Here is a 22,999-nt window from a genome sequence, read left to right as displayed (position 1 = left end):
CAATACTTATCATAGAAGCAGATTATCCAGTTATTATCATGTTGGCTGGAATGTTACGGCTGCTCGCACGGGTGAGATTTTTCCATCCTGCTGCAGTGAAAGGAGGTTTGGTTGGGTGCCAAATTCTCCGAACTCGCTGCACTGAGAGCATGGCATGAATGGCCAATACGATTGCGCCCATCGACCGAAACCCTACCACCTCATCCACCCCAGAATCAGGGTGGGCGAGGTTCCTAGAATGGAAATCTTTGTTGGCTTCGGGCAGCATTTTACAAACTCAAAGGGGTCCGCTGCCACTCTGTGTGTGACCGGTGGGAGGAATGGGGTCCATGGCCATTCTGCATGCAATCGGTGGAAGGAAAGGGGGACAGGGGCCAGGATCAGTTTGGGTATTGGGAAGGGGGGGATAAGGGGGGTCAGTTACATTGTTGGGGTGGAACAATGTCTGAGGGGGCCAGAGGTAGGCTTTATCCGGCCCGGTGGCAACGTAGCAGGGGACAAGTGTGTGTTGCTGTGCTGCTTACTGCCTATTAAAGTCTTTTTAAAATAATTTAATATAGAAGAACATTTTAGAAAACAAAAATCTAAGTGAACATGTTCATTTTGTTCAACAACAGCTCAACTGTTCTCATTGTGCACTAGGTTACATTGTGCATTTAAAACATACAAGTTTTTACCATTCGGACTTGCAAAAGACTTCCCACAGGAGAAGAATGTTCATAATTTCTGAGACAGGGCAAAGCTCAGATGGTATACCTGAGATTTGGGTCCTCACCCCCTCTGAGGAGCAGGCATTGGAGCTTGCAGACAGAGGGGGATACAGATCATCAGTGACAGCATAGTTACGCTGGAGCATGCAGGTAAGTGCCTGCCAATCCTCCATTTGTTGGAGGTATCTCAAGTAAATTACACTCAGTCCAGATTACTCTCCCGCTCTTGCATTTAACTTTGTGGCCTGTATTGCAGGAAGGGACTCTGACGCACCTGGATCATCTGCCATCGTGACACCCCCCACCCCCCCCAACCGCCCCTCCCACCCATTCTGCCCCTGATAGCCTGGACGATTCCTCAAAGGAAGCTGATGGTCAGCTTCTACCACACAATTCACCATCCCAGAGACTCTCACATCAGTGGGACAAGTTAATGGCGAGGCACCCGGGTCACTCTCTGATAAGCACAACACATCTGCTGATGTACATCGGGTGGAGGAGGGTACGTCCGAGGCCTCAGGCGGGTGGGAGCCTGCAGATGGTGAGGACTCAGCTGGTCCCAGGCTACATGCTGGGCCTCTGAGATCACTTCTCCCTCAGCTGCTGGAGATACAGCAAAAGAGCCAAGGAATGCAGGAGGGGCTGATGGCCACGTTGGATCAACTGTGAGTCTGCTGGGAGGAGTCCCAAAGCTTTCAGGCAGACTAATTTCTGCCTTTGAACTTCATCAATTTCAAAGTTAGCACCCCTCCATAGCTAAAAATTCTGACATGAAACTGTAACATTGGTTTCAGAATAAGTGGCATATTCCTCTTCCTGCTTTTCCCAAGTGCATTCCTTTACATTACAGCCCGCTTACAGTATACCGATACAGTCATTTAGAATGGCAAGTTGTAGCCCTCTTCATTTCATTCCTCAGCTTTTCACATCCACTCCCCCCCATAGCATATCTTACTTGTAGCTGGCAAGATTTACATCCTTATCCCACCTAGAAATATGTGAAGTTTTCACTCATGGGATTTCCATCATTAGACATTGTCCTGGGGATCCCTTGTGCCAGACAATTCTATCCATTTTTATGGCACCCTGGAATTTCAGGGCAATATTCTAGATGATAGTCCCCCAATTTGAAATAATCTAGCTTTTCACTCTCTCAATCAAACTAATGTTAGCTCATGAATCACCCTTGTCCTCACCTTGTTTCTGTTTTGTGGAGTTCTTGATCGGATGCCAAGCCAGGCCAGTAGAGATTTCTATCCATGATTCTTTGATGACAGACTGAGGAGAGGCAGTTGTATATCTTTCGTGTGTAGTGAAGGGATATCACACCCAAGTTCCTTTGTCATTTTTGGTGAGCATCTCAGCTTTGTAGTCATCCTTTCCTCAGGAGAAGACAGTCCAGTTGTCTTTAAATGTTCTCCTGTGCAAAAAGATTTATCTCATCCCTTCTATTCCAATTCACAACAGAGCAGAATTTTCTTGCTCCGTCTGCCACTGTTCTTTGCATCGAAGCATCACCAATACACCATGGAACAGAAGGTTACAAATTCCTGCCTGGGAGCTAATGGCAGCATTGTGAATGTTATAATCCTACAAGAAACCTATCAATCTGTTGCCGTTTGCTAGGAGCAAAGTCCAGTACAAATCACTAATCCCCACCTCCGCTCCCTCTCCCCACCCCCTTCACCTCCCAAATTTTAGTCACTGATGTCTTCTCTGAGTCACAGATCCTCTCAAATGGTTGGTCCTGTGGTTCAGATATGTAAAATAAAATAATATCTCCTCCCAAATAAAAGTCTAGTTCTGCTGGTGGGACATAATAGAATTTTCCCATCCTGCCTGCCACGGGAATCGTAGCAGGACTGGGAGGGGGACCATGCGCCCCTCTGTTGTCCTCAGGCAGGATTTTCCAGTTTTGGGCAGAGCGTGACTGGAAACTCCTGCCCAGAATTCCAACTGAAGATCTCCAGTTCACTGCAATGGTTTTCCTGCCCCGCAATTTGACTATGGAACTCTGTTTTCAAAGTGACAACATTTTGGCAAGCGAGAGAAAAATCTGGAAATAACTTTGAAAAACAGAGGGGTGTATTTTCCAACCCTGTTTTCGGGAGGGGGGGTGGGCGGTGGTGCGGTGGTAGAAAAGATGGAAGGGGTGGAGAGAATCAGGTGGGACGCCCAAAGCGGCTTTTACTCTGGAGGGATTATTCCCTTGTTTTCCTCTCCCCCCAACCCTCCAGCAAATGTGTTGGGGTCCCCGTTTGACTAAAGCGTATCAGGCACAATTGCACCCCCCCACCCCCCATCAGCCCATCAGACTGTCCATGTTGGTATGAACCATGATGGGTCCCCCACGATGTCCACCTGGACAACAGAACTTGCCAGAGGCAGACAGAGGGGAGGAGGAAGAGGGTCATGCCTGTGTGGTACCTTAGCACTGTCTCCTGTCAGAGATGGTAGTACCAGAGCAGTGCCAGGGGGCAATGCCTGGGCAGTGCCGAGTGAGGGAGAGTTCTCTACACTGACAGGTAAGAGGAGACATTAGGCAAAATGCAGCTAACATATAAAATAAAACAAAGGGTTGGGTACACACATGTCAGTTTTATCTTTAGAATCTTTGGGAGGAATTTTCCAATTTTTTTTGAAGTGTTGCCTCAGACAGGTAAAGAGAAGGGCAGCGCTGCTGGCTATCTTGCCTTGGCGTGGGGGGAAGTGAAAGGGGATATCCGTGTCTGTGGCAGGAGGGTAATTGATTTTAATTTGATTTATTATTGTCATGTGCATTAGCATACAGTGAAAAGTATTGTTTCTTGCACGCTACACAAACAAAACATACTGTACATAGAGAAGGGAAGGAGAGGGTGCAGAATATGGTCTTACAGTCATAGCTAGGGTGTAGGGAAAAATCAACTTAATATGAAGTTGGTCCATTCAAAAGTCTGATAGAAGCAGGGAAGAAGTTACTCTGGAGTCAGTTGGTACGTGACCTCGTCAGTTGGTATGTAATCTAGTCAGTTGGTACATGACCTAGTCAGTTGGGTACATGACCTGTGAGTTGATACATGACCTAGTCTGTTGGTACGTGAGCTGTTGGTTGGTATGTGATCTTGTCAGTTGGTATGCAACCTAGTCAATTGGTATGTGACCTGCCAGTTGGTACATGACCTAATCTGTTAGTACGGGACCTGTTGGTTGGTATGTAACCTTGTCGGTTGGTAGGCAACCTAGTCAGTTGGTACTTGACCTGTCAGTTGGCACATGATCGAGTCAGTTGGTATGTGGCCTGTCGATTGGTATGTGACCTGTCAGTTGGTATGTGACCTATCCTGTTTTTATAAGAGCTTGGCCCGCCAGCATGACATTGTGGAACCCTTCCCCTTCCATTTTTATTCTTGATATGTTTAAAAATACGACAGAAAAAGCTATCAAGGTAGCCAGCAGCCCTGCCCTTCTCTTTATCCGTCTGGGACAACAGTTCAAAACAAAATTAGAAAATTCCTCCCAGAGATTCTAAAGATAAAACTGACATGTGTATACCCAACCCTTTGTTTTATTTTGCTGTTATATGTTAGCTGCATTTTATCTAATGCCTCCTTTTACCCGTTGGTGGAAATCACACTTTTTGTTTTAGCTGGGCAATGAATAATGCAGTGAATTATGGATTTCAGATTTTCAAAGAATTTTGTTCGAATATGTTGCAATAATTGAAAGCAAAATTGGGTGTAAGATTGTAATTAACCCATTTTTTGCTCCAATCCCACCCAATAAAGTGAGTCAGTGAAATCACTGTTTTCACAGAAGAAGCAATAATCTGTTAACAAAACCCAGACAAAATCATCCAGTAGTTTTAGACCACGTTCAAGACAAAAGTAAAGTCTTTTTTATATCATTATCATTGAATGCAGGGTGGGGCTGCAAATTATGTTTACTTCTGAAATATGTTAATAAGGTAGGAAAGTTTCATTCTATCATCAGTGTGAATGAAATGTCCACCTAATTAATCTTGAATCTCTTGCCTCAATTTGCATAAAAACAGTCTACGGCTCCCATTCCACTATTGTCAACTGCAATCAGTTCAATATGCTCCAGTCCAAGAATATTATCAAGGGGATATGTTTTTCCTACACCATATGCCCACTTTAAATTTTTGGAGATAAGCATGTGTTTCGCTTATTTGGTTGTGTTGACTGCCAGCATACATTTGCCTAGATCACTTTCTTGATTGGAAAGGGCACCATTTGCTGCCAGAATTGGCAGAGGAAAAGAGAGTATTGTTGCTACGCTATGGAAATATTAGTTCTTCTGCTCCCACAACACCTCTGTACAACTCAGGAACTTAACTATTGAAGCCAGCTTCTTTCCCTCTGGCTCCCAAATCTGCAAATTCTTTCTCCTGTCTCATCTAATTCTGGCAGTTATTCCCTTCCTTCAAATCTGAACCATTGTTCCTGGGATCCACAGCACCTGAGTCACTTACTCTCAGCTCCTGCCGTCCTGCTGGAGATGACTGGTTAATTGTTGGTGTCTGATGGTCGGCAAGAGTTAGGCTATCCACTGGTGTGGCGTCTGGTTTTGAGTCATTCCTAGCGATCAGTGGCAGATGGTGGCTGGATGGCGTCTGTTTGGTGGTTGCCAGAGGTGGTGGATGTGTGCCTGTTAATAGCAAACTGATGGTAGGGTGGATGGGTGGCATCTGGTAATTGGTTGGTGATAGAGGATGGTTGGTTCCTGGTAACAGGTTGATGGTAGAGGTGGATGGTTGGCCTCTGATGGCTAAGAGTAATGGTGCTCTGAATGTAAGTACAGTCGGTGCTGTGGAAGAACTGAGAGATTTAGAAATACTGGCTCATCAGATATAAGAGACGACATCTCTCGTTTATAAGGACATAAAGCTGAAAATTCAATTAGTTTTATTTTTCAATCTTGGGATATAAAAGCTAAGAAGTTATTACAAGCCTTTAAAAAAGATGTCAGAGAACTGAGTGCAGCATTAATCTCCACTTTACATATAGGGAAAATATTGAGATGCATCAGGGAATGTACAATACAGATTTACTCAGTGATTGCCAGGTATGTGGCGATAAACTTGAAGGATTGGGGCTATTTTTGCTATGGTTTATAGTCCCTGTATTCCATGGGTTTCTCCCAGTGGCAGGAGACCAAGGAAAATCCCATAGAAATGGCCTATGATCCCATTTGTAGTTATTTATGCAATTTTCCATGATCTCCTGGTTTCCCACCTAAGAAAGCTCACAGAATTTCCAAGCAGTAGTATTTTGAGGCAATCTGAGCACTTTTTAAATTCTGGCTTCACACAGAGTTGAGTTAGAATCTAGTCACTGAAAACGTGCATACTTATAACGTGTTGCAGAAATATAAAGTGGCATATAATTCGATACTGTGACCGAAATCAGTAGCTATCCGACTTTCAGATATTTCCCATTTAAAATATCTTGCTGTATCCACAATCCGCATTTTAGGAAAATTCCCTTTCCATTTCATGATGCTGAACTCTCATTACAGAAATCCAAATATTAAAGGCTATCAAATCATTTCAATCTAGAAAAAAACAAATGATACCAGCCAATTATCACAGGACTGACACAGTGTACAGTAGATAAGTGTTTTAGTTAAATTATTGAAGTCAACTTTTGAGGAGAACAATTGGTATTTTATTCTGTGTAATTTCAAGGTAACTTACAAGGTAATTTAGGGAACTAATATCATCCAACAGAACTATTTGATTTCAATTCCAACTGGCAATTTGTATCACTTAATTTATGGAAGTTTAAAGACATTGTCAAGATCAGTGCGCACTAACTAGTGAAAAATGTAATATCAGGATTCTTCCCTTATTCACTCGGGATCATTCTAGGAAAACGGCTCACATTCCCAAAACACAGAGACTCAGCTGCAGTTCAAATGCACATTTTGTTTCTTTCCTGGAGGCTGTTATGTTTTTCCTACTTTTAAGCCAGAGGATTTTTTTTTTTGTTTGGTAGGAGTGGGGAATGAATGGAAAATGGGGGAAGAAAAATCTGGGCTCGTTTCCAAAGTAAATTATTAAAAAGTTGAACCATATGCCGTATTAATTTCAACAACTTCAGCTGTAACTACTAAGTGGCATCCCAAGAGAAAGGTCTGGTTGTACATGTGGCTGAATCTGTGGGAACAACTTCGCCAACTATGTCACCCACCTTGGTTATATGTGTGTCCCAGAAGGATTGAATCTGGGGGGATTGACAGAATGTATGTAGTAGCATTTCACCACATCCCCTCCAGGATGTGCAGAGTGTAATGTGTCCAAGTACATTTTAAATGGGTCTTTTTTAGATCCAATTACAGGTTAACTATTAAATGAGCTCCAGTGGGTATTCCAGAATAGGTAGTCAGCAAATTATATGCATTTCGCTTATTTAGTTTAACAGCTATTACAAAATATATCAGGCTTATGGTGTCACCTTAAATTGCACAGAAGGTTCTTAGAGGTGGGGGGGGGGTAATTACACATGCTATTATTGACTTTCTGGGGGAGCTCTGCAGTAGGCCTGTGGAAATTTGTAAATGTCATCGTTCCAATCAATTTGCTATTGCTCCCTTAGCTACTGAGTGTTTTTATTGGATGAATCTGCGAAACCTCTCACTTTGCCAACTTCTCAAGCCACTAGACTGCATTTGCTGATGGCTCTGGCAAGCAGAGGCAAGTGTAGGGGTTCCGGGGGATTAACGTATACTCCGTGCTTTTGCCACATTGCATATGTGAGACTCCCATTGATGGTTCCGCGCTGCGAGCACAAAAGCTGGAAGCTCACACTGTGAGGCATGCTGGAGTGGTTTCAGAGAAGTAGACGCTTCCATCTTTCTAACACGGATAGCTTCAGGGAATCGTATAATTTAATATTGGTTTATCTGAGCGATCCTGGAGCTTAGAATAGGACAAGATAAAGATATCAAATGAGAGAGAGCATAAAGTGAATGTTAATTAAGAAATTAGAAGAAAAACAGAAAACAGGAGAAAGGAGAAAAACCAAACCAGATTGAAAGATTTTATTTTATTCATTTGTGGGCCATGGGTGTTGCTGGCTAGTCAGCATTTATTTTCCATCCGTGGTTGCCCTTTAACTGAGTGACTTGCTGGGCCATTTCAGAGGGTAGTTGAGAGTCAACCACATTGCTGTGGCTCTGGAGTCACATGCAGGCCAAGCCAGGTAAGGATGACAGATTTCCCTCCTTAAAGTGAACCAGATGGGTTTTTCTGGCAATGGTTTCATGGTCTTCAGTAAATCCTTAATTCCAGATACGTTTTATTGAATTCAAATTCTGCCATCTGCCGTGACAGGATTCAAACCCGGATCCCCAGAACATTAGCTGAAGTTTTGGATTAATAGCCTAGCAATAAGACTACTAGACCATCATATTGCGCCAGAAGAAGAAATTATCTGCTGTCATGCCTAATACCAGCAGGTCCTATTCTGAACTTCAAACTAATTTTATATTTTTAAAAACTCAACAAAGTAGCTCAAAAGTATGGTCAACCAAGATCACCTGATTTCTTTTGTGCATTAGAATTACTCCAGTGTCTCAAGAGGAGACCAAATAACATTCCAGACCGATGTAAGTCAATGTCCTTCCCTGAAACCAATTTTAGGAGTATAATCTGATTTGAAGAGACCATTCTACAACAAATACACCGACTGTCTGAAACCCCCAGAGGTTTGAGGTGTGAACTCACAGCCAAGGATGAGGAATCAGCATGAACACCACACCTTATTCGGAAAAGACCTTGAACTTGTGAAAATACACATGTTTTCTGTGTCTGTTTAAAAGATCAAATAAGAGCTGTGTGCAGGTAGTTCCACCAAATACATCAGAAGCAGCAATTCAAGCAGTTTGGACTGGAATTGGAAACAAGTTGCAAGGCAAGGCAGCCAAAACAAGTAACACATTCCAGTTTTCAAACTTCACCAGAGAACCAACCACCTAGATATTCAACTGCAAGAAAGTCTTCTCTTTACAAGATCTACAGTTCAACTTTAAATCATCAAATCCATTCAAAAGACCATATGGGAGACCAAAGAACATAAAGCGGGTAACTTTATTCTGTAAAAATGCATGACCTTTATCTGTATCCAATTTTAGTCTGTGACGGTGTATGAATGGGACTGAATGAATGTGACAATATGTTTAATTTGGGGTAAGAGGGGGAGAATAAATAACATTCTTTATTTTTAATATAACAAAAGTTTGCTGCTGAATTGGAATACACACTCCAAGGGTAAGGAAACACGCACCTCTTTCTTTTCTGTAAGCAAACATATACGAGGTAATTCTCCTAACCCATTACACTGCTCAAGTAGCGCAGCGGGCCAAGAGACATCAGTGAGGGGCTTATCGCGGGACTGGCGACAGGCATCCAGCCGATCATGAGTCTTCCAGGCAATGTTTTAAGAATAACCAACTCACAGTAGAAATGGGCGTGAGACTGATTATAATATGGAAATCGTAATTCGATCCGTCTGCTACACAGACCAATCGTGATCCCCTGCCCCACTTCCCCCCCAACCGATCACACGCAGAGTGGCAATGGACCCCCCTCCCCTCCCCACCAGAGATCCATCTGACCCGCTCCGTTCCCACCCCCCTAACCAAAGAACGACTTGGGCCTCCTCCTGCCCCTTCCCCTCCTCGCCCCTCATGAGACAATGATTTGACCCTCCTCATCGCACCGCCCCTCCCCCCAAACCAGAGATCCATCTGGCCCATCTCCCTTCTTCTCCACCCCCCACCACAGAATGATCTGGCCCGCTTCCTCTCCCACCAGAGAATGATCTGGCCCTCATCCTCCTCCCCCCACTCCACCAGAGAGCAGACCGATTCACCTCCTCCCCTCAACCAGAGATCCATCTGACCTGCCTCCCTCCTCCTACCCCCCTCCCCCCAACCAGCGAATGCATGCCATGCACATGCATTTAAATTGATGTTGCGCCTGTTTCAGGCGCGGTTCAGATCACAGCCATTTTGGGTGCTTGGTGAAGGGGGAGCGGAAGCGGTCGTGGGTCACACTATTCACCTCACACCCAATGTTACCAAGTTTTCACACCCAAAAACGGGCACAACTTGTTGGTAGAATCGGGCCCTGTATCTTTGGAAGGCATTGTCAAAGAAGTCTTGATGAGTTGGCAGCAGAAGGGGTGAATGTTTCAGTCAGTGGATGATGTCTTCAAGAAGTGAGATGCTTTGTCTTCGCAAAGGTTGAGAGTTTTGAGTGTTGTTGGAACTGCAGGCATCCAGGCAAGTGAAAATCATTCTATCATTCTCCAGGCTTGTGTTTGTTAAATGATAGAAAGGCTTTGGAGAGTCAGGGGATAAGTTAGTCATTGCCAATTACCAGCCTCTGATCCATCCTTATTTGGCTAATCTAATTAAGTTTCTCATCAGTGGTGACCTCCAGGGTGTTGAGGGTATGGAATTTGACAATGTTAGTCCCATAGAATTGTTTGATTTGATTAGATTTATTGTTCTCATATGTATTGGGATACAGTGAAAAATATTGTTCCTTGTGCATTATACAGACAAAGCATACCATGCATAGAGTACTTAGAGGCAAAGGAAAGGAGAGGGTGCAGAATATAATGTTACAGTCATAGCTAGGGTGTAGAGAAAGATCAACTTAATATAAGGTAGGTCCATTCAAAGTCTGATGGCAGCAGGGAAGAAGCTATTGTTGAGTTGAGGGGGGGATGTCGGGGGCAGGGATGGCGGGGGGGATGGTTTGACTCAACTCTCTCTTGTTAGAGATGATCAATATCTGGCACTTGTGTGGTACTTGTCAAATGATCAGTCGAAGTCTGAATGCTGTTTGGGTTTTGCTGTGCATGGGCTATGGACTGCTTCAGTATCTGTGAATGCTACTGGGCACAGTGAAATCATCAGCAAACATCCAATTCTGACCTTATGGCGGAGGGAAAGTCATTGATGGAGCTGCTAAAGACGATTTGCTTTAGGACAATGAAGGAAGCATTATCTGACAACTGCTATATGCTGGGAATTTGTTCTACATATCTTTACTGGGTGGAAACTATTTCTTCTAGTTGAATCCTCAATTATCTTGTTTGAGACACCTTCAATTCAACAACTGACAAGTTATCATAGCCTATCTACTGTTTCTGGAGATCAGCAATGAAACACCCTGGCGCTTTAACATTGGTTTAACTTGGAAGAAATAAATAAATTGTAGGTGCTTTTCACAGTGTTTTATTCTGTGGTGGGGCCCAATGGAAACCCCATTGAAGAAGGCGAACTAGGAGACCAAGAATGCTTGCATCTGCACAATATCTGACACCACTGCAGATAAAAATACCACATTCTAGAAATCCCGGTGCAGACGTGGTGGCAGACTCTCTGGGTAGAATTTTACACTACCCTAACAGTTGTTTGCAGATGGGGGGGTGTCTGTAATTTTTCCCAGATGGACTTAACAACGAGGGCATTGACTGACTACCCTTTTGATTTCTTTATCGATGCCTGGCCACCAAGCATAACTTCTGGCTAGTCCTTTCATCCTGCTTTCCCTGGATGTGAGTCATGCAATTCCTGTAATAAAAGTTATCTCCCTTGGAGTGGGATTATAACACCCCTGCCCTACAACAAAACACCATCCTCAAGTTATTTTTGTTCTTCTTTGTTGCTAAGGTTGAAACAGCTCTGACTTATCATATTGCCACCTTTGCATGACCATCTTCTTAACTCTTGATAACACTGGTGTTGTTTCTGCCTACATGATATCTGTGTCCCTGGGCGATGCTGGAATGTATAACTATACACTAAACAATAGAACCCACCTCTGTGCCCTTACAGAGACAACTGGCGGCACTGGCTTATTTTCACTGAATAAACCTAACAATGGGGTCTGAAATTATTGTGAAATGCCATCCATAAATATACTGATGAATCTTTTTGACTGCATAAATGCAGTCTTTCTTTATCTGTCTGGGAATACCTTTTTCCCATTTGTGATAACATTCTCAACGCAAAGGCAATTGGCCTTTCTACTCATCAGGCAACTTTTGGGACATAACTGCTCCCACCTCATACAGTGATGCATCACAGGTCACTACCAATGGCTAGCTTCGATTGAAGTGCACCAACAATGCCGATGACTGCAGAGTTTGCTTTATTTTTTGTGAACGTTTCTTTTTGTTCTTCTCCCCACCACGGTCAGTAGAATAACCTTTCCTATTTCTTCAGCCGTTATTTCATTTGCTACAAAGAACTAACACAGCCTTTCAATATACTGTCCCCAGTTTTCCATTTCGATGTCAAATAGTTCAGTCTTCCCAAACAAAGGCATTTTAATGTGTGTTTGTACCTTGTTTCTTTGGTGCTCAAGTCTCTTCCCCTTCTCCCCTGCACACTGCAATCCCCAACCACTTTGAAAGCTTTTCTCTGTCACCAGTATAATAAATCGACGGTGAATCGATGTAGCTCAAAGTAACAAAGGATTTATTGCCAACGATAAATAGTTATTTACAATAAATGGCCTGACAGAATTAACAACGTGACTGTACAACACTCCTCCCTGGCTCCAACTGAGGTTCCACCCAAACTCGGGATACACACCCTTGCACCCAATTAGCTCAACTTCCCGCCTGTTTCCTGGGATGGCAGGTCTATCATATAAGAAGAGACTAAGTCGTTTAGAATTATATTCACTGGAGTTTGGAAGAATGAGAGGGGATCTCATAAAAAACATATAGCCCTTGGCGCTAAAGGAATCAAGGGATATGGGCGAAAGGATGAGATCAGGATATTGAATACGATGATTAGCCATGATCAAAATGAATGGCAGAGTAAGTGTGAAGGGCCAAATAGCTTCTGCTTCTAGTTTCTGTGTTTTTATGTTGTCACTCCATATGAGTCTGGCCCGATCACATTGCCTTCAGGAAACGCCCCCCCAAGGGGATCACGCTACCACAGACTTCCTTTAAAATGAGTGACTCCTCATAGTACTAAATGGATGTAGGACAGTTAGTATCGGTAGAGTTATGTTTCCTGCTGACTCTTTGGATGTTGGGGGAGTGGAGGGGAGGTGGCAGAAAACTCTGTCATCTGAAACATCCTGTTCCTGATGTCACGGGTGTCCACTCTCACACCTTCTGTTCTTCTGAATGAGGCAAACCTTCTTTTGATTTGATTTGATTTATTATTGTCACATGTATTAGTACACAGCAAAAAGTATTGGTTACTTGAGCGCTATACAGACAAAGCATACCATTCATAGAGAAGAAAAGCAGGGAGTGGAGAATGTAGTGTTACAGTCATAGCTAGAGTGCCAAGAAAGATCTATATAATGCGAGGTAGGTCCATTCAAAAGTCTGATGGCAGCAGGGAAGAACCTTACCCAGGTTCTCAAATATGAGTGTTCTATGCCAGGTTAAAAATACTTCTTCTAAGTTTTCATCAAATGCTTTACATTTACTTGATTAACATTATTATTGGCAGTTTCATATTACTGATGAATAATCAACAATCTCAGCCTTTATAAATGGATGATTGTTTGTAACACATCTCCCGGTTCGTGCTTCAACACACAACTACCCTGTGTGCAGTCCAGCTAATGGAAAAGTCAATTTTAAAAAGACTCTACTGTAAAATAACATCGACCATAATTTGTGCACAGAGATTTCTGTATTTTGCATTAAGAAGCTTGCACACCCACACACTTACAAAAGACAGGATTTAGAAAGAATATGATTCCTGAAGGACACCAGCCAATTCCTCCTGTGGCACATTGACACTCCTGATTGGCATTTTTGTGAAGTCCATTCAGAAATGAAAAAGAAAGAATGCAGAACTTTGTAGATGGATTCTTACTGGTGTTTGCTTTGTAATGTTTTGAGGGTTTTTTGCATTGTCACTTACAAATTATTCTTAAAATTAAACTAAAGTGTTTGATGTTTGTTGTGTTTTTAATGTTAAAGTATATGTGTGGAATAGCTCCTGATGCACACAGCACAACATGTTTCATGTTGAACATAGTATTCTCGAGTGTGCTCTTTCTCATACACCTTCCTCAATTGCAAACCTAATGGAAGGACTCTGTATGATGGCCTCTTGGGACATCTCCGAAGAAGTCATGTGCAATTCTTTTGGATGCATATTTCCACATGTTATAGATCCAGAAAATTCATGGCAGGAATAGCTTGCCATGTTTCATTTTTGGAAGTTTGTTTCTCCTTATTTGCGCAGAGGCTGGTGCTGAAACTAACTTGAAAGCTGCCTCCTTCTTTCTCTGCTGCTACCCATGAACCTTTGAGTCCAGATGGTGACCACTGACTCCGTTGGCAAAGGCAATTGCATTGATGCAGTGTACCTGAATCTTTCCCCCACAATTACCGACACTCTTCAACTATAGATCACAATCCCTCAACATCATCAGTGAGACATTCTAAGGGATTGCACTTGTTATCTATCTATCTACAGGCTCCTATGGAAATGTCAATTTAGTACTGTTATTATTGACTATCTCTCGCTAGTGGGGATGATTGTATTCCATTGTATTTCTTGCATGACAATACTCAAGGTAGACAGGCTGTTAGGCATAAAATGTCAAGTATAGTATAATACAGTCAAGTATAATGTCAACAATTAACTACAGTTAGAAAATCAGAGTGGCCACTTTGGAATGTTTTGTTCTGTATAGGCATTTGGAGCCTTTTGATCCCTCTGAAATATCTTCATAAGGTCACTTTGTGATCCACTTTCAGCATATTAGTGAACAAATTTGGGTTAATATGGCTTTGTGAAGCTAACCAGGGAAACATAGATGGCACTTCCAACCTTAATATTTAGTAGTATAATCCAGATAATGGTCACTTTGTGATAAAACATCAAGTACAGTCAGTTCAACCAGAACCATACAGTGATTTTACCATTGACTGGGCACCTTCTGACATTGACTGAAACTTTTCTGTACCTTGATGCATCAACCCCAAAACTGCCAACCAATCTGTGCATTTTGCAGCCTTCCATTATATCAGCCACTGAAATCTAATAATTTGGTGTTCTTTAATTGATAACATTTATAAACATTGTCTAGTCCTTTCGTCCATCTTTGTTCTGACAACAGGAGTTAGCTGGATCATTTTGTCTTTTCCTGTGAAGTTTTGAATTGATTTGCTGAAGCTGGTGACTCAATGAGCAGATTCAGCCTTAGATACTCTTCCACTGATTGCCATGGCTTGTTTGGCTTTTTTTCATAATTGACAATCAGATTCAGAATAATTGGCAGTCATAGTAGATTTTACTGAACAAATTGCACTAGCTTTGAATGTTCAAAGTTGTCTTTGTTCTTAGCTTCCAGCCTACATTTGAAAACCAGTGTGAAACAATCTTTGAACATCCTAATCAAAAGGAGCTTGGTGCAGGGATCTGAACTACAGATATATATATTTTTAATTACTTACGAACCGCAATTGGATTTAATGATACAGTCACTAACCGAAAGTACACAATTTTTTCCCAAGCAGCAAAGGTAAAATATCAGTGTTATTAAAGTATAATATGTCTGAGAACATTTTGGAAATATTTGAATGCTATCTCTTTAAGTACCCCTTGGGTGTAATTTGTACAATCATTTTGTTATTGGAGGTGTTAACTCCATCGTGTTTCATAACCTCCTGAATGGTTGCAAGAGGACATCACTGAGCTTGATCCTGAACCAACAGCATGCCTTCAATCCCAAAACACAGTGTTGAATCTTTTATCATGAGCTTTTATTCTTCATTCTGTGTAAGTGCACTAATGAGAAAATGTATCTACTCTCGATCGAGTTGACCCCAACTTGATCCCTAAACAGGAAAGGATCTTGAATTCTCTGTAATTCACTATCTTAGTTAACAATGAATAATAAGGTAATTTGACATATGGGCTCACTCAGACCAACTGATCTTTATCAACAGTTTTATATGTTCAATAATTGAAGGAACTTTTTAATACCCAAGAACAGAAAACACTACTACAAAGAACAAAGAAAAGTACGGCACAGGAACAGGCCTTTCAGCCCTCCAACACTGTTGATCATGATGCCTCCCTAAACTAAAACTATATACACTTAAAGAATCCATAGCCTTCCATTCCCATCCTATTCAGGTGTTCATCTAGTTGCCCCTCAAATGGCGCTATCATACCTGCCTCCACCACCTCCCGAGGCAGCGCATTCCAGACATTCACCACCACCTGTGTAAAAAAACCTGCCCTGCACATCGTCTCTAAACTTTTTCCATGCACCTTTAACCTATAACCCCTGGTACTTGACTTTTCTACCCTAGGAAAGAGCATCTGATTATCCACTCTGTCCATGCCTCTCATAATCTTGTAAACCTCTATCAGATCACCCCTTAACCTCCAGTGTGAACAAGCCAAGTTAGTTTATTCCAGTTTATCTGTAAATGTGATTACTTTATTAAAAACTGTCCACAGTATTTCCATGAATAGTTCTATTTGGGGCAACATAAATCATTGTTTAACACAGCACATTTCAGTTAACACCACAGGAAACAAAAGAGTTTTCAAATCATTTGGTCATGATTTTGCCACAGAATGTTTGTAGTGACGGATTGTGAGTTCATGATGAAAGAACCAATGTGAAACCTATACTGGGCTCACTTACATGAGAAATGATTTCAAACCCCAATAATTGTGAGCAGTGTTCCCTCCAGGTCATGCAATGATCTGTATGTTCCCATATACACAGGGAAAAAGCAATCTCCGTATGCAGCTCAATGTGAAGAACATGTCTTTAAATCTGGAAATTTATACAAGTATTTGTAGAAATTGGTTTACAGAACTGTGACTCACATCATTATACACTATAAGGCATAAGTTTTTAAAGAATCAACTTAACTGTAATATTTGAGTGGCATGGTGGCATAGTGGTTGGCCCTGCTACCTCACAGCTTCAGGGACCCAGGTTCAACTCTTGGCTTGGGTCACTATCTGTGTGGAGTTTGCACATTCTCCCTGTGTCCACATGAGTTTCCTCCCACAGTCCAAAGATGTGTGGGTTAGGTGCCTTGGCCATGTTAAATTGCCCCTTAGTATCTGGGATGCGTAGGTTAACAAAGAACAAAGAACAACGCAGCACGGGAAACAGGCCCTTCGGCCCAACGAGCCCGCGCCGCCGCATCATCCTACACCTATTCTACCCTGCGTGTCTACGAATGGAACCCCTAACTTAGCCAGATTCAGGGGAGAATAGTGTCAATTTGGTAAAACCAATCAGCCTAAGAGCACACCTTTGGGGTGTGGGAGGAAACCGGAGCGCCCGGAGGAAACCCACGCAAGCACAGGGAGAATGCGCAAACTCCCACAGACACAGGCCCAAATCCATGTATCTGCACAGCTAGCAGTGCTAGTCACCGAGCTGTTGCGGCGCCCGTCTACCGGTCCAGGATCAAGCACACACACCGACACGAAGTACTAGGCCACTCCCGGAACTTCCAAGAGCAGCCCACGCACGACCCACCGTGTGCATGCCCCTCGTTTGACGAGGTGGACCTCCACCTGCGGAATAAAAAGACAAAAACGTTAATCTTACAAGCCTGCTTTTCCGGTGTCTCCCGAGGTTCTAACCTTATTTAATAGCCCCTACCATAACCCTCCATCCTCGTTTTACTCATGTGTCTATCTAACTGAACCTTAAACGAGTCCAATGTTCCTGCTTCCACCACCCTACTCGGTAGCGCGTTCCATACCCCCACAACTCTCTGCGTAAAGAACCTTCCTCTCACTTCCAAATTATACCTCTCCCCCCTCACCCTTAAATCACGACCTCTCGTGTTTGTACCCAGTCTAGGGAGCAGTCTCTCACTATTAACTCTATCTATTCCCTTCAGTATCTTATATACCTCTATCATGTCCCCCCTCAATCTCCGTCTTTCCAAGGAGAATAGTCCCAGTTTCTCCAACCTTTCCTCGTAACCCAGCCCCTCCATGCCAGGCAACATCCTGGTAAACCTCCTCTGCACCCTTTCCAGAGACTCCACGTCCTTCCGGTAGTAAGGTGACCAGAACTGGACGCAGTACTCCAAACGCAGTCTAACCAACGTTCTATACAACTGAAGCATTAGACGGCAGCTTTTATACTCTATACACCTTCCTACAAAGGCTAACATTCCATAAGTCTTCCTAACAACCTTCTCCACTTGTGACGCAACCTTCATGGATTTGTGAACCTGCACTCCCAGGTCCCTCTGTATGTCTATACTCCTAATCTGTCTACCTTTTATCACATAGCTCCTCTCTGCATTATTCCTTCCAAAATGCATCACCTCGCATTTGTCAGGATTAAATTCCATCTGCCACCTATCTGCCCAATGCACCAACCTATCTATATCCTGTTGTATCATCTGACAATCCAGTTCAGTACCCGCCAACCCTGCCATCTTGGTGTCATCAGCAAACTTGCTGATCACACCACCTACGCTCTCTTCCAAGTCATTTATGTATACTACAAAGAGGAGAGGTCCCAGTACTGAGCCCTGCGGCACACCACTGGTCACTGGCCTCCAGCCGGACAAAGTCCCCTCCACAACTACCCTCTGTCTCCTATTACCCAGCCAGTTCTCAAACCACCTAGCTACCTGGCCTCGTATCCCATGCGCCTTAATCTTTTCTCCCAGCCTACCATGAGGGACTTTGTCAAACGCCTTACTGAAATCCATATAGATGACATCAACGGCTCTCCCATCATCAACCGTTTTTGTCACCTCCTCAAAGAATTCCACCAGATTCGTAAGGCAAGACCTCCCTCTAACAAAGCCATGTTGCGTATCCCTAATCAGATCGCAACGCTCCAAATGCTCATACATCCTACCCCTAAGTATTTTTTCCATTAATTTCCCTACCACCGATGTCAAACTCACCGGTCTATAATTTCCAGGGTTATCCCTACTACCTTTTTTGAACAGCGGTACCACATTTGCTACCCTCCAGTCTTCTGGGACCTCACCTGTGTCCAAAGAAGAGACAAAGATTTGCGCCAGAGGCCCAGCAATTTCATCTTTCACCTCCCTAAGCAGCCTGGGATAAATACCATCAGGCCCCAGAGCTTTATCCGTCCTTACACTACCTAAAAGCCCTAGCACTTCCTCCCTCGTAATAGATATTTCCTGCAACTGATCCTCAGCTCCCTCCAAGTGACCGCACGATTCCGAACCCCTCTCCTTCGTGAATACCGACGCAAAGTATTCATTCAGGAGCTCCCCCATTCCCTCCGACTCAATACATAACTCTCCACTTTTGTCCCTAAGAGGACCAATTTTCTCTCTAACTACTCTCTTGCTCCTAATATAGGAATAAAATGCTTTTGGATTTTCCTTAATCCTACCAGCCAAAGCCATTTCATGCCCTCTCTTCGCCCTTCTAATTCCCCTTTTTAGCTCCCTCCTACTCTCTCTATATTCCTCCAGCGCACTCTCCGTACCCAGTCATTTCGACCTAACATATGCCTCCCTCTTCTTCCTGACCAAGTCTTCAATACCCCCTGTAATCCACGGCTCTCTAATCCTACCTTTCCCATCCTTCCGCTTAACCGGAACATACCTCCCCTGCAACCATTTCATTTTGCCCTTAAAAGCCTCCCACTTGCCAACCGTGGACTTTCCAGCTAACAGTCCCTCCCAATCAGTGTCCTGCAGCTCCCTCCTAATCCTGCCATAGCTCACCTTTCCCCAGTTCAGCACACTCCCGTTCGGCCGGCACTCGTCCCTTTCCATTTTTATCCTAAAGTAGACGGACTTGTGGTCACTATTAGCCACATGTTCGCCTACCTCTACCTCTCCCACCTGCCCCGGCTCATTACCCAACACTAAATCCAGTATAGCCCCTCCCCTAGTCGGGCTAGTCACATACTGCTCTAGAGACCCTTCCAAAACACATTTCACAAACTCCTCTCCCTCCGTACCCCCAGCTCTAGGCCCCTTCCAATTCACTCCGGGAAGCTTAAAGTCACCCACTACAACCACTCTATTCTTCCTGCACCTGTCCAAAATGCCCCTGCAAATGCCTTCCTCCACCAACCTCGGGCTGTTGGGTGGCCTATAGTACACCCCTAGCAATGTAATCTCTCCCTTTTTATTCCTCAACTCCACCCACAGTGACTCAATCCCTGTCTCTTCCATATTGTCCTCCCTCTGCACTACTGTGATGTTTTCCTTTACTAACAGTGCCACCCCTCCACCTCTCTTCAACCCTCCTCTGTCACACCTAAAACACTAGTACCCAGGAACATTCAGCTGCCAGTCCTGCCCTTCCCGTAACCACGTCTCCGTTACAGCCATCACATCTAACTGCCTCACAAACATCAAGGCCCTAAACTCATCCGTTTTCCCTGCCACACTCCTAGCATTGAAACAGACACAGTTCAACCCACGAGTGTCCCTCGGAACCTCCTTCTCCCTGATAGTTTTCTTTTCACCTGACTCTCTCCCAGCCACCTCCCCACCCCCCCCTCCTTATTAGTTTAAACCATTCCTGAACACCCCAGCTAACCTCCCCGCTAAGACACTAGTTCCCCTCCTGTTCAAATTCTCCCCACCCCTCCTGTACAGTTGCCCTTCTCTCCTAAACACCTCCCAGTGATCCACAAAAGTAAAGCCCTCTACCCTACACCAATCCCTCAACCATGCATTCAACTGCATGATCTCGTCATTCTTTGCCCTGCTAGTACTGGGCAGCAACCCAGAGAGTGCCACCCTGGAGGTCCTGCTCTTTAGTTTGGACCCCAACTCCCTAAATTGCCTACGGACCTCTACCCTACTCCTCCTTCCTATGTCCCCCTCCCCTACGTGTACTATGACCTCTGCCTGGGTCCCCTCCCCTTTCAAAATTCCCTCTACCCTTTCCGTTACATCCTTTACCCCTGCTCCAGGGAGGCAGACCACCATCCTGGAGTCACGCCTCTGTCCACAGAACCTCCTATCAATACCTCGGACCCTCCCATCCCCTACCACTATCACCTTGCCAGCCCCCTTCTGTCCCTAGACAGAGGGGATTAACAAGATAGATTTGTGGGGTTGTGGGGATAAGGCTGAGGTTGGATTGTTGCCAGTGCGGGCTCGATGGGCCAAATGGCCTCCTTTTGCACCGTAGAAGTTCTATGATTTTATGATACCTCAAGTAGATAATAGTGATTGAGAGTGGAAAGCCTAAATATTCATTTTAGCTGGTTTATCAAGCTTTTATTAATAGCTGGACTGTTAGAATGTATCACAGAAGATCTCAAACATTGAACACAATTTTCCATTCCAGGACTAAGGCCCTTGGTGGGGTGGGAAACTGGTGTTTCACACTATATTGTGCAATGCCAGCCTCATTAATTAAGCAGGCAGGGGTTTCCCAATGTTTATCATGGTAGGGGCAGGCTGGATGGCATTCACATCCAAGCCTCATGTTTAAAAGGTACCTAGGCATCAACCTACCCGTCGTTGAAGGAAGAGATGGCCTACTGATCACAGAGAGCTACAGAACCCAGATTTATTTATGGAAGTCCTTCCCAATGCAGTGGAGCTCAGGAGGGGCTTCCTCTACCCATACAATGGGAGCAAAAGACTGAGACATCAGACCAATCCTGCATGGTCTCCATAGAGGGCAGTGAAACCTCACCCATTCCATGATCCCAGCAGTGTCTCCATCCTTCCCTGGCCACACCCAGATTCCGTCACCCAACTTTAGGCCCCACACATCCATCCCAGATTTTGATCTCGCCCCTCCCCAATTTAATTACACCTCTTCCCAGCATAGACCATCCACCTCCCAGAAGCTCCAGTAGTGAGTAGATTCACATGGATACTACTCATCCACCCACTGCTGAATGTGGTTTTCCAGGATCCATGGTTTCTGGAGGCCACTATCTTGATCTCTGCAGGCTGCCACAAGCCTTTGGTAGGTTCCGACATGTGCACGCCACATTGGTTCTGGACTAGTGTGATATCCCACTGGGGGCACAGGTGATTGGGCAAGGGCATAATTCTGGTCAAGCCTTCATCTGTAACCCATGAATGGGATACAAAATGGTTTCACGTTGGCCTCTGGTGGGAATGGGGACCCTTCATGGTGAGTAGAAGCAAACATTTCCATCGGTATAAAATGTTGGAGAAAAAAGATGCAGTTCCTTTGCATTGTCCCCTTCATGCCTGCCATTAAACCTGTTGTGGAGAGGACTGGAAAAGTCCACTATTGTTTTTATAAATGCGGCAGATGAATTTAATTGCCCTGTATGCAGAATGTGGAGAATCCACCTTTCCAAATGTTACTGTGTAATTGAGTAATGTTCTGTGTTGAACATAAGAACATAAGAACATAAGGAATAGGAGCAGGACTGGGCCATCTAGCCCTTCGAGCCTGCCCCGCCATTCAATAAGATCATGGCTGATCTGAAGTGGATAAGAACATAAGAACATAAGAAATAGGAGCAGGAGTAGGCCATCTAGCCCATCAAGCCTGCCCCGCCATTCAATAAGATCATGGCTGATCTGAAGTGGATCAGTTCCACTTTCCCACTTTCTCCCCATAACCCTTAATTCCCTTGTCTGTCAAAAATCTATCTACCTGTGACTTAAATATATTTAGCGAGGCAGCCTCCACCACTTCAACGGGCAGAGAATTCCAGAGATTCACGACCCTTTGAGTAAAGAAGTTCCTCTTCAACTCCGATCTAAACTGCTCCCCCCTTATCTTGAGGCTGTGCCCTCTAGTCCTGCTATCCTTTCTGAGCGAGAAGAATCTCTCTACCTCTACCCTATCCATCCCCTTCATTATCTTATATGTCATTATCTTATACGTCTCTATGTCTTATACGTCTTGAGGAACATGACAGGTGGGATAATGGGTTAATAAGCACAGAAGTGATTCTGAAGTTCTTTTTATTTTAGTGGCTACGTTAGTCCAGTTATTATCCTTTACTGTTATCCAGTAGGATGCATGGTTTTAAATATTAGCATCTCAAAACTAAGAACTAGCTGATTGCTGAGAGAGAGAAGTGCTTTCATATCAGAGTGGAACTGACGAGGGTCAGAACAAGGGCAAAAGAAGCATTCAGGGTCACATGAGTATCGTTTCTTCAACACAATGCTACCTTTTCATCAGCAGCCAAGTACTCTGAGCTGCCTGATAATTATCTTTGACAATATTCATTAGCAGGACTTGTACAGACGTCAACGTACCAGGCATTCCAACAGCAAAATACACGATCCCCAACAATGCTTTACACGCATTTCAACTAGTTCTTTGAC

Source organism: Carcharhinus amblyrhynchos, chromosome 4 (genome assembly GCF_965287045.1).
Source record: "Carcharhinus amblyrhynchos chromosome 4, sCarAmb.v2.hapA, whole genome shotgun sequence".
NCBI lineage: Eukaryota > Metazoa > Chordata > Chondrichthyes > Carcharhiniformes > Carcharhinidae > Carcharhinus > Carcharhinus amblyrhynchos.
Note: the sequence above shows the minus strand (reverse complement) of the source record.